At 39.8% G+C, this 13,721-nt stretch overlaps 1 protein-coding gene across 3 annotated transcripts in view; it reads right to left on the bottom strand.

Moving 5' to 3' along the window:
* The window catches only part of lrp1bb (low density lipoprotein receptor-related protein 1Bb), a 387,404-nt gene that overhangs the window by 358,422 nt on the left and 15,261 nt on the right, over positions 1–13,721 (bottom strand). For 2 of the 3 annotated variants that reach the window (XM_085136442.1, XM_085136445.1), the window contains exons 1-2: positions 2,993–3,197; positions 1,872–1,992 (exon numbers count right to left, since the gene is read on the bottom strand). The gene's annotated coding sequence lies outside the window, so the exon portion shown is untranslated. Of the gene's footprint in view, positions 1–1,871; positions 1,993–2,992; positions 3,198–5,131; positions 5,232–13,721 lie in introns of those variants that run through there. The other variant, XM_085136443.1, reaches the window with a different exon arrangement.

The raw sequence follows: 13,721 nt of genomic DNA, 5'->3' as shown, positions 1-13,721 counted from the left end.
GTATATTGGAAACTGAATACCAGAAGGCCACTCATTCAATTCCAGCTTTTGTTCAACATTATATGAAAAGGCAGTATAAATGAATGATATATGCAACGTTGTGTAAGGAGGTTAGACGTGAAAAAAGGCTTGTGAATATACCGGCCCTCTACACAACGCTGCACTAAGCACACACGCTGGACAGTTACACACAGACAAGCAAGCAATTAATTCATTAAAAGCTCTCACAAATGCTTTGTGATCAGAGATCTTATCAGATATTTTTTTCACTCAATCATCGTGTCAGGGTTTGACCCACTGTGTTCATCAAGGCTCGCAAAATTTCAAAATCTCTGGTAGCCCTTTGGGCAGGCATTCTTCAGTTTTTGGTAGCCCAAAATAAATTTAAGTAGCCCGAATAAAAAATAAAGCAATTTTTTTTATGTTTTGTTTCCATTACAATATTATACATTAAAGTATAATATTGTAATGGAAACAAAAATTAATCAAAAAAAATTGTTAAAATACAAATCACAACAACTGTATAAAAATTACAAACATCAACTCAAATACTTGGTTCTAATTGAACAGAAATTTCTATGAACTTGTAAGAACTGTGTAGGACATGAATCAGTCTGTGTCAGATCCTGAATTTGAAATTTCCACTGAAGTCACAGGTAAGAGGCAAGTGGAACCAAGATCGAGGCCATTTGCTTTTTGAAGTTTGCAAAGACTGCTAAATTTTGCCAAAGGTAGTTCACTCTTTGCAACATAGTAGCTGTTCTAAACAGATTATTCAGGAGTTCTTGTTGTGCTTGGTTTATTTTTAGTATGTTCTTTGCAATTGCTGTTTGTTCTGGGAAAGATACTGCAGACTGGGCAATAAGGCATTTCTTGCATTTCTCATGGGTTCTGATGGGGTCCTTTCTTAAAATTACTGGTCCCAGTAACAAAGGCGCTTGTCGACTCAGAAATCAAATGAAACTCACAACACACCTGGCAGAACATCATGTTCTTTAGCTCGTCATATTCCAGCCACAGAAATTATTTTGTCCATGAAACCAAAAAAGCTGCGCTTTCTTTTTGCCTCATAGTCTGATTTGTCATATCTTTTCCGTTTTGTGATCGGCTTTTCTTTGGCTGCCCCTTCTTCACCCTGACCTGTCTTATTTAGCTGAGCAGAACTAAAATACCAGCGTAAATCCTGCTGCTTTTACACACGTACTTACATAACGGTCAGCGATTCTTTGCGCGCTCAACCTCTCACATGTTTAAGCTTGCTGCGAGAGATTTCACTTGTCGCGTTTGAATAGTAAGCTAATGGGTGATAAGACAAAGTCAGAGGAATTGGTGCGCAATTAATCGTCACTCACCAATCAGTGCTGCCGCTCTCTACACACCGTTTGCGCGATCGCAAAATGAAAGTGAAAGCAAAAAACAAGGCGCAAATTCAAACGCGATTTCAATATGTCACATATTGACAGCGGCTCACCGATGCCAATGACATAATTACTCAGCTACATTGGCGAAAGAATGCAAAAGCATAGACATATATTTTCCTTCCTATGATAGCCCGACGGGCAGGGGTGAGTTAGATTTTGGTAGCCCGACTGGAAAAATCGCTAGCCCCGGGACGTCGGGCTAGCGATTTTGCGAGCCCTGTTCATGTTTCCTGTTTTATTATGTTAGCCTCGATGTGTGTGCATTTTGTCCTTTTCCAAACCTGTGTGTGATTAATTAGGTTAAGTTCACCTGTGTACTCCTATCATCATCATTAGCTTGGTATTTGAGCCCTCAGGTCCTGGTGTTGTCATTGTTTCTGTCAATCATCAGTTTCAGCCAGTCTCTCTCTTTGTTCTGTGCTAACACAGTAAACACCAGCCTTCACCAACCCGTGAGTCCTGCGTTTGGGTCCTCTGGTCCTCTTCTCCACACCCACACAGCGATCGCCCTGACACATCGTGTAGATGTCGATTGCAGTGATGTAGGTAGAGGGTGGTCGGCGTGCACTCGCTGAAAGAAATCAGACAAATGGCATCAACTTAGTGAATTTCTGAACAGCTTTAAAAATTCTGACAAATGCTGGGCAGGGCTTTAGTGAGGTATGCATATTTATACATAAACATACATGTCTGATACACACACACACAAAAAACTAAAAGGTTTGTGGTTTCTACAGAGAGGAGCAGGTGAGTCACATCGTCTAGTGAAACGAGTTATTTTGCATTAGCAAAATTTTAATTTTTAAGTGAGCCAAGTTGTTACTCAGTATTAACATGCAGTTCAATATATAATGAATTAACCTGTAATAAAGAATTAAAGAACAACTGTCATTTATTAATGAACAAACTCCAAACACCAAGTTTTCTCCCACTATCAAGTCTGGAACTTCGCTGTACTGAATTTCAGTTGTTTTCTGTCAATGTTTTTTGTTTTTCATTTGCATTTTCTAATTTTTCTCCCAAACTATCATACAGTTGAATTTGTTCATGTGTTGTGCCCTTAAACAGGGGAAATAGTGAGGAGAGGTGAAAGAACGGCAGAGACACGCAGCTCTCACTCGTCTGTATTGAGTTTCAGAAGCAAAACAACCAAAACAATATTCTTATGGATGCACTCAGTCTCAGGACAACTGTATCCAAACTAAGTCACTGTTGTTCGCTGCATTAGCTGATGAGAATACTTTAGATAACATGAACTGTAGCATTAGGCAAAAACATCCTTTTAACTCCCACATGTTAGCTGACACAGTCACTAACTTTCCACAGCAATGAAATAATACTTTAAGTACTGCATGTCTTTTAATAGTTAACTTATACAGATAGTAACAGAAAAATCTTCACACAATATGGCGGAGTAATAGCGAAAACTAGCATACACAGCAACAGAGATTAACTGAAACTTCTCAGCCAAAAACAGTCCGCAATTCACATCTTTCGCTACAATGAACAATGATAACAACATAATAACCAACAGTAACACACATTTATACAGATTTGTGCATGACAGTTACCTTAAACAGGGGAAATAGTGAGGAGAGGTGAAAGAACGGCACAGACACGTAGCTCTCACTCTCACTCGTCTGTATTGAGTGAAGGAGGAAGCGCGCGAACCCACCTACTGGAGCCCTGAGGCATTACCAATGGATCGACGCACAATCAACCCAGGCAAAACTTTCACTACATATCTCCCTCTATATTCCCCCCGCATATTCTATTCGAAAACAGTCAAAGCAACAAATAAAACATTAATAAAGGCATGACATGAAATGTAAGGAACAGAGATGTACAACTTCAAAACTCCACCACACATGCTTGGAGTTTGTTTAGAACTCGGTGACAGCTCTTTGTCTGCTTTTCTAATCAGTGCTTAAACGTTTTCATGTGAAGTGACGTCCATACACGCTGTTCTCAGTCATTTCCCAAACATTATAAGCATATTTATTTTGTAATAATTATGTTTTCTTTTCTAAATTGGGTTGTCATGAACAACATTGTCACATTTAAAAAAAAAAAAAAAAAAAAAAAAAAAACCTACAAATATCACGAGTGAAATTTTCCGATACCTGTGGTCTTTGTGTCAAAGTGTCCTTGATCAGGATACTGAAGCAGAAAAACTGCATCGCTGCTGTGTGATGGAGAAAGTGCAGCATGTATAAGATAACAGTCCTGTGTGGATGGGTAAATGCTGCTTGTAGTCTAAAGTGCTTTGATTGGTTGAAAAGACCAGAAAAGTGTTATATAAAAATGCAGTCCATTTAATACAACAATAAAAACACTGACAGGCAATTCCATCTAAATCGTATCTTTTTGTATATCAACCTGGAGCTATTTTTATTGTCGGGCTATAGTTTTGATTAAGGAAAATGTCAGTCCTGTACAGGTGTAGACAGATAATATTCCTGCCTGCAGTCTATATTTTCTTCAAATTATCCTAATGAAACACTAATCTGACACTAGTCTGGACTATAACCTGGAGTAAATCAGTCAGTGCATCATGGACCGCTGTTACTAGGCAAAGTTGGGTCTCCTGATTGGGATGATTTTAGAGGCCTGGTGGACAGAAGACAACAAACTAAGATTTTAATATCCTATAGGTTACAAGTTGAAGCTGCCAGAGAAATATCTGCAAACTGTCATTAAATACACATCACTCAAAATATACTGTATTATTCCAGGAGTTTTACAAAGCACTTCATAATGTGTTTCTAGGCCCATTAGCTCACCAATAGCTGCAGTCTTGCCCAAGGACACATGGAGAGGCCAGAGATCAAACCACCGATTAGTTGACACACTTGTCCACTATCTGATTGGTTCCTGGCTTGTCCCACGGCCGACAGATGTTGAATGATAACCAGCACAGAGCAATCTACAAGCTTTGCTGTGTCAGACATCTTTGGAGTCCTTTGCATGGCCATTACAATTTGGTTCATTTTTATATTGTTTCTCTAAAATCCAGCAATTTGAGAGCCAACCAGCATCCTGCATGTGATACCCCGACCCTGTGCAGCAAGGCTTTGTCAAATAATCAACCTTTCTTCTGTGAACGACCGTAATAATTAGAGTTATTGTTGCTGAAATGCTCAATGTCATCTTTGCATGCCATCCACAATTGGAGTCAAGCCTATCCAATTTTCCCAGTTTCACAATGAAAATGTCAAAAGTTGAGCTAATGATTTGAATTGTTACCAGCCCGAGCAGAGGTCGAGTACTTTTCTCATCCTTGCATCTAAACTGTATAGCACAATAAGTATTTATACTGTAGGAATACTGTATACGATTAAGCAGATGTACCTGTAGCTTTGACCTTATTTAAAAAAAACTGCAAAACAAAAAACAGATAAATAAAACTGCCACCTTTACATAAGTTTGATTTCTGTGGTTAACATAAATGTGACAAAGACGTGTTTTCATGATTAAAAGATAGAGACGAAGCATGTTTGACTGGCTCTAGATGGCTGTTTAGAATAATCTCGTCAATACTGTAAACGACAGTAATTATCAGTAATTATCAATCACTGCCTGGAAAAATGGGATTTTAAAAGAGTTACATTTGCTCGGTTGCCATGACCACCATTGTGCATACGGAGAATCAGTGGTTATGTTTTCTTTGTCTTATTCAGATTGTTTGGACTGCACTCCTGCTGACTTACCTTTATACCTTTGTGCAACCGATGTGGCACTTTATGCCGTCTGTGGACAGCTGGTGTTTTCATTATAGCCACTGTGTGAAATTCAAATCAGCTGCAAGACCTTTAAAATACAAAGAATAACAACCAGTATGTACACTGACTGACCCACATCTTCATCATTTGACTCTAAATTTAAGTTGCATTCTTCAACCTCCGGTTAAAATTACACATAACAGAGTTCGAAGTTTGAAGTAACTCTAGTTTCATAATGGCACAGCTTGCAGTATTTTTCACTGCATGTATAATGCATTCACAATTACATTTGTACCTGAGTAATCTGCTTGCCCTGTTATTCAGTTATATGCACGGCCTGCAGATTCTTTGTAGTTGCACCAGCAGCAGGAATGATGTTAGTCACTGTAACCATTAGACGGCAGAACTACTGTAGAGAGACTCAAACAAATCTCATCATATGCTTGGCAGCTCTAACTAGTGGATTGTGTCCAAGCTAACAACTTAATTACACAGCAGAGCTCCTTACAACTTCAGACCACATTATGTGGCATTACGTTAAATGGTTTAAAAGCTTGAACGTGAAAAGATTTGCACTTATAGGCCAGCGAGCGGATCCATCAGAAAGTAATTTTTTCCCTCGAGTCCCAAAGCTGAAAGCATAACAGCAGAGAAGAGTAATCAATGGTTATTATCGGTTATTTCTTTAACAGTGTCACGTCAAAGATATTGCTTGGTGTGACCGTGTTTTGAATCAAAGCATCTTCATTTGAGATTATCAACAAGAGCTTCAACGGTACCTGCAAAGAATTAATTTTACCGCCACGAGCACCGGACAGTGTAATGTGTGGCCGGCTTTAATTAAGAACTAATTCCCATTGTTCTCAAGGGCTTTCACATTCTTCCCTTTAAGAGCACGAGAAAAAAAATGGCTGCACAATGAAAGGTCAGCACGTCTGGCGCTTTTAAATTTTGTTCATGTGTAGCTCAGAGCCTTTATTAAAATGAGCGTCATGCAGCCTTCTGTGGGGCTCGCTGCAATCAGCGGTTTGAAATTCTGAATATTTTTATCAGCAGAATTCTCAATTATTTATTTCTTCACACGAAGAATCCTCCGAAAAAGGCAAAAAACACTAATTATCAGAGAGGATGAGGTGAATGAACAGGATAGAATAGACATTTATTGTCATTGTCCATGTACAACAAAACTGTGGGTGCTCCACACCAACTGTGCTGGAATAAAACATAAATAGTAGACAGCAGAATAAATAACAGGACACTGAAACCAGAGGAAGGCAGACAACAAGCTCATCCGTACAATTAAACACAGAGAGCGCAGCGACACGTTCAGTCGTCAGGCTGAGAAACAGTGCGGCTGCTTTTTAATAACTGCTGAATTATGTGTTTGGGGGAAATGGCCTCAGCATTGCTACAATTTATTTTAAGTAAACCTAAAAAAAAAAAAAATCTAACAAAACACTCTAAAAATCATCAATCTGAAATCACATTTCATTTAATGGGTCTTGCTACAAACATCACCGCTCCACATGCTGCGTATTCAAATATCGCATCAAACTGGAGAAGATTTAACTTGTTAGCCAAAGTTTCCCAGCAGCACTGAGCCTCCTTAAGATGCTGTCAGCAGTGCAGGTGTCAGCATACACCACTTTCATCTCCATTTACTGCCACCAAATGAAACCGAACAATAGATAACAGCCATCCCGGCAGATCAAACGCCAGGCTGAGCTCTTGGAAGTTTCCTGTATATTTCCCTCAAGTATCTCACCTTTGCTGAGCTGCCTCACACTGCAGCCAGAAGGGAAAGTCGTTACTAATTAACATGTGAGAGCAAGCTGCTGCCAAAGTGGCTCCGAGACACTGATTGACTCGTGGCTTCGGGCTCCTGGCATGAACAATTCAAATTGCATTCCAACATGTCTTCAGGCAGAGGCAACAACGCCACACAAAGGCTCATCTGCTAATTATACTTCTTAAGCTATCTGTGTGTGTGTTATTGGCCACAATAGCTGAATGAAAGAGAGGCTGGGGTGCTGATTCCACTGGAAATGTGGCAAATCCTCCACCTGCGGACGTGTTTGCAGGGCTAATCTTCAGGTGATTCTGGAAAACATGCATAATCTCCACACAATCTCCTGCTATAGTAAGGACACTTTAGTAACAACACACGGCTTTAGGACGATGCTTAGAGACAGTAAATATTGAAATTCTTAGCCAAGTATAAAATAATAAAAGTCCATTTTCTAATGCATTTTCTAAGGCCTGTCGTCATTACTTTATAAAGTATAAGGTATGTATTAGTGTCTCAGTACCTTCTGCAACATATAGCTAAACCATATAACTGAGAAAATTAGCTCATCTGTTATATTTAAGTAATTAGCGATCAATACTGTACATAAATTCAGCATTATTGTGGAGTAACCCGGCAACAGTGGACATTACAGCAGGCAGAAATCAATAAAATGGAAATCAATTCATGCCTATATTAAACTGGACACTTTCTAAGTGCAACAGCAAAAAAGCAAAAACTGATGAAGTAACCTTCTCTGCAAGCGCCACACTGTGTGCACTGTTCCCTGTCAGTATTTATACCAATATGCATTCAGTATTTTTGTGCAGTCTTATTTAGGCTACATATGCTCCAACTATGCAGATGTGTTATATGCAATTTGATTTGCATACATGATGGATTTTGCTCTGTGACACAGTTTGTCACGATCTCCAGGTTAGAAATGGAGATCCTAGAAACTGTAACGCACTGCAGCATATTAATGAGAGCTTTAAATGTTGATTCATGTATGTGTAACTTCAATCATTTGCCTCTAGTCATATATAATTGAAAACATTGTTCATTTTTCAGTTTTTATAGCCAACAGACAAAAGTGAATTTTATAGCTTGACTTGTTTTTCCATCACCCAAGTCTATGTTTTGACCCGTCTGTAACTGACTCGATTGGCTAACAAACTCAGCAAGGGGCATGTAAAAGAAAAAGAAAAGCTGAGGCATCCAATACTGTGATTCAACTCAGTGATGTACTGTCAAGTATTGATTTTTTTCTTTTTTTCTGCAAGGAAAGTTTTGCGATTTTATGTCAGGACCTCTTCAGATGCAGCAGGACTAATTGCATGTGTTCTGGCAACGATTCTTTTCTCCTTCTTCTTTTTCATCTTCTCGTTTTCAACACATTTTATTCAATCTGATGTAAATCCAACAGAGCCAGCAAGGATTGTGAAGGTCATTGGGAGCAGCTGCGCCCATGTTAATGAGCCACAGTCATCGCTAATGGAGCTACAGTAATAAATATTGACACTATTGAATCATTGCGATGAATCTCTGGTCTCACGGCGGCCCTGCACTTTGTCAAGTTCATTTTTCCTCATCTGTTACTTTTCATTTTCTGCGCTTTCACAGTCCATTACAGCATGTCTGCGTCGAGCACACCGTGTCCTCGCTATTGTTCCTCATCCTTCACACACTGTAATCAATCAACCATCAATAGCATTAATAGCTGCTTACCATCAGAAGCAGGATATCGGTAAAATATAGAAGATATCTCAAAAAGAATCGTTCGAATTCAAAAGGCAACATTTGTTACACTGCTGGACCTGGAAGTTTGGTCTGTGTACATGTCCAACGTTTCCTGCTCCAGTTGCATGACACATGTAGACACTGCTGTTATTATGCTACTTAGCAGCAACTACGACAAACTCCTGAATCTGTGCAGCCGTACGTGTTTCGATTGTTACCGGTGAACAGCTGCAGAGTTAAAGCACTTTGAAATCAGATGATTCTTTTTGATACGGCCAACAAAATGTTGTACTGTGATACTAAGAACACAAGCTTACCTACGTGACACCACAACCTGTTTTCTTTATGCTTAACCTCGGAGCATGCATAAGAGCTGTAAACATAAGAATAATTAATACCATGCAGGGCTCTAGAGTGCGACCAAATTTTTCAGTGGTGCGACTAAAAATAAATATTTGGTCGCACCTGTGCGACCAACTGTTCGGGTAACAAAAAAATAAAAATAAAAAATCTCTGCAACTCTCCGTGTGGTCAACAACAGACACACATTATGCCCCTATCGTGGACTAAACCAATCAGAGATAGTCAGGGGCGGGACCTCTCTGATTGGCCGTGGTCCAGCTGAAAGTGCAGGTGGAAGAGAGAGGTGAGTAGCTTGAATAAAGCGATATCAATTCATTAACGGATTCCACACAAAGACGTAAACACAGACCCGACGCATCAGAATCAACTTTGTCTTTCTCGGCTTTCTCACCCGACGGCCCGTAGACGGACACGCTGTCGGAGCTCAGCGATTCTGATGCGTCCGGTCCGCACTGTGATTACGTCTTTTTTGCGCTGATTCTGAGCTGCAGGTTTTGTCTCTCCAACCAAAATTCGCCGAGCCAGCAGCAAAAGAAACAGCAAACTGCGCTTCACATTTGATCAATGTCGTCATGAATTTTGCTGTTTTGCTTCCACGACTATTAAAATCACACTTCCTGCACAGCTCTCTCTCTCTCTCTCTCTGTGTACTTCAAGAACAGTTTCCCGTCTCAAATCTCTGTTTTCTGTATTATTCATTCGCTTATCACCCACCAGTCTACCGTTGTTAACAGCGCTGTCTTTTTCTTTTTTCACTTAAATGACCTCAGACAAGAAAGCCTAATTTCTGCTGTTCAATACTGAAGAAATTTAAACTTCTTAAAATTATGCAAAACTGCAGAATATTTTTAAGGTTATCTGCTATAAAAAGCCAGACCAGGAAAATCTCCTTCATGTTTTTCTGTGTTTTATTCTCAGTTACTTTCACACAAAGACATCTGCTGTGATGTTCACAATTCTGATGAAGTCTCATGTGTATCAGTGCTGATAAATGATCAGAATTATAATATTTCTGACTGTCTGAGGCTAAATTGAATCAAATCAGGACTTTGAGAACTGGAATCGAATGCATTATAGAAATCAGTGATGATATCCAGCCCTAGTGAGCAGCCTAGGCCTGAGAGAAGTGGATGTAGCTGTGGGGAATAAGAAAAGATGAAAAGATGAACTATTGATAACTTTTTTGTTAAGGCCTGATCCGTCTGAAATTCATAGCCAGCTCTGACACGGTGCCATCAATCTCTGGGCGCTGAAAAAGCACAGTGTATCCAGGAAACACATTATATGCTGCAATAAATGGCCAAGTGTCCCCTCTCTCCACGGCCTTTCAGCAACAGACAGCAGCAAACAGGTCGTCAAAGGAGGCGAGATGATGATTAAGTTTAACATTTTCTACAATATTGACAAAGCACTTTAAGCACAAGATTGTTAGTTAATAATTTAGAAATGAATATTGTCTGGACTCCCCCCCCCCCAAAGAAAGTGCCCATGTAAAACTGCAGTGATAAGCGATGCGGTTGAAAAGTGTGCGCCTAACTTTTGTGCCGGTACGCCTAAATCTTTAAAGTTAGGCGCACCGGTGCGCCCATGTCAAAAAGTTAGTCTAGAGCCATGTCGGCAATTAATTGACAAATGCTGTATTTCACGACTAGTCTCTGTGTGGCTGACCCATATACTCTGGTAACATTTATAGCTCATAACATCAGTGAGGGGATTTCTTTGATTAAGACGGGGTAATGGACAAGACAGAAATGCATTGTAAAGCACTATCGTGCTGGCTCCTAATTGCCTGATGACTTTAACTTCAGGCTTTTATTCGTGACTAATCACACAGCATCGCCGTTCCCAGCCCTCCTTTAAATGGTACTTGCGTGACTTTTTGCAGATGTCAGCGTTCCATTAATAGCGAGTTGCTTCAAAACGTGGCTTTTAGCAGGACTCGTGCACTGTACACAGACGAGTAGTCAAGTGAGACAGTTTGTCATTTCTACCATTGCAATTTGTCACCAAGCTGTTACCATGACGTATAAATCAATAAGCTCTTAAACAGCCACCAATTACATATCATCTCTCATATCAATTAGCAATTTATTGCACATTACCGTCACTCCATTATATCTCCCATAATATGTGCAGGAGCAGTAAAAGCCCTCTGTGCTGTTCAACCTATGCTTTAGCACATCTACTAGTAAGACTGAATGCACGCTCCATATCTTACTTTTATGATTCAAATAAATAGTTCTCCCTGCAGTAGGAGAGAAGGCACTCTGAGAAGAAGCTTTTATTTCACGGGGTTCAGAAGTTAATGCCTTACTTATATATTTTCTAACCTTTAAAATGATGCCAGCTTTGTCACAATTCTGCACAGAAATGCCTCTGCTCCGCCTGTAACCTTTAGAAAATTGCAGACTATGGGCTGAAATAATAAAATTACTCATCAAGAACAGAGCGAATGTTATAATAAGTTAGTACTAAAATACACAAGGTTCAGCAGGCTGAAGGATTATATAGTGTAACAGCATGTGGACGTTGTGCTGTATGGTCATTTGTACTATCATTTATAGTTTCTGTGGCGTTGGTGCACATGCTGTACCCTTCGCAAACAAGAAGTGGGAGGAAATAAACCGTACTTTTGTCATCTTGTACATAATGAAAATGAATTTACTGGACAAATATAATAACTGTAGTACATTATAATCTGTCTGCACCCAACATCTACGACACCTCCATCACATGGTCTGAGCATCTTAACGGGATCTGTAAAATGTGGTTTTAAAAAAGGAGAAACAATGAAGTTTGCAGGTCAGTTTTGTTAGGAGGGAAGTAAATATGCTTTTTATCTGTAATCTTATTAGTAATTTGAGTTCATAAAGCTCGACTCTGCATTTCTGTAAATAAATTCTAAAATAGCATCATTGTGCAGAGGTGAGCTCCGACACCAGTTACTATATTTAATTGCTCAAATCTCTGTGATGTGATCATTTGCTGTGCATGCAGCTGCAGAGAGGGTATTCTGGCTCCCGCAGCTCAGATAACGAGGTGAAGGAAAATTTGTAAGACTCGCTCTTTCAGCTGGGAGTTCGGTGAAGATCTGCATGGCGATAGGAGAAGTGCAGGTTTATGCAAGACAGCTATGACATTTAAAGATCAATATCCACCAACTGATTGGTTCATTGAACTCGGGAGGTTAACCGAGCGTCTGGAGCGTTGACAGCGTGGGAAAGCAGAAATGTCAGAGATGCCACATTTTTGAACTAAAAACTCGAAAGAGCAGAAAGTCAAATACAGATGCTTATTTATTGAATTTTTACAAAAGTAACATGAAAAGTCAAATTATTCAGATTTTCACAGAAACAGCAGAAGCTGTCTGTGACGCAGACGTCTCTGGCAGATGTCAGAACGTAAATGTCCGACTTCACTTGAGCCTGACATAAATGGTCTTTACCCTTTCTACCATGGTAACCGAGACATCTGATATCGCGAGCACGGGGCATCGTGATGCCTTATCTCCTCAGTAAGAGGTGGACTCTTGCTGGAGAGAGGAACGAATTGGATGATTTATTTTAGGGCACAACTGACTGCTTTGTCTCTGTGGCAGAGCTTCAGGTCTAACAAAAGCGTGCAGCTCTGCAGAAGCCATGGCTGCTATCTTACTTAAAGTGCATGAATCGTTTGTGCCGCAGCAACCCAGTGCAGTGTTATACTACTGCTGTGTTCAAAGGAAAAAGGGGAACGCAGAGAAATCAGGCTTCTGTTATTCTTTAAAATGCAAACTTGAACAACAAAACTGAAGAGCATCTGTGGTTGTCTCACTGCTGCCTAACCCTTGATTTCATAATCAACCGACTCTGACTGTTTCCAATCAAAACTGACTTCATTTTACAAAATGCGTTTTAATTTGCAGAATCCAAAATGCAGTATTTTCAAAAATACTGACAGTGTGAGAAAAACCAAAACAAAAAAGAAAATATAAAAATATAAAATATAATGCAAGCTCAAATCCAAAGCAGAGACGACGACCTCCTGTATTCTCTTCAAACTGGGTCGTTCCTTCAACTCTTATGTGGACGTTTCTTTAACCTCCTAGGACCTGCGTGCACATATGTGGACATCACATTTTGGGTTATTTAGACCAAAATACTCAATTCTGCTCTACAAGGGCCTGATATCCACCTACCAGGGCATTATAGTGCTTCTGTTCTATCGAAATTTTAAACAAATATCCTCATGTGGCTCTTATTTTTCTTAAAAACAAAAATAAGGTAAAAACAAATCTGGTAATTCTTTGTTTTTATATTCATCGGGCCCCAATATGACCAAATATGAAAGAGAAATTAAAAATGCATGCTGTGGAAGAGTTCGGGTCTTAGGAGGTTAATCTGGCATCAGGTGTGTTTCACAGGTATAAAAACCTCCTGTATTCTCTTCCTGTGCTAATGTCTCACCGATGCAGAAGCTTTGGTTCACATCAGAAGCTTCTAGAGTGCTCTTTGGGGGCTGCAACCGAGAAATATTATTAATTAACTACAGGAGAAGTTAGAGAGTCATGTTCAAATTGATGCAAAGAGAAAACCTTTCAACCTGCCTCAGCAGAAGGCTCTGATTTCATCGAGTCGGTCGGCCCCTGGAGGCTCACAGCGGCAGAAGAATGTGGAAGGAGGGGGAAAAAGGCATTTTCCAAACCTGAGT

Source organism: Neolamprologus multifasciatus, chromosome 16, assembly GCF_963576455.1.
Source record: "Neolamprologus multifasciatus chromosome 16, fNeoMul1.2, whole genome shotgun sequence".
NCBI lineage: Eukaryota > Metazoa > Chordata > Actinopteri > Cichliformes > Cichlidae > Neolamprologus > Neolamprologus multifasciatus.
Note: the sequence above shows the minus strand (reverse complement) of the source record. Positions and strands in the feature narration are given on the sequence as shown.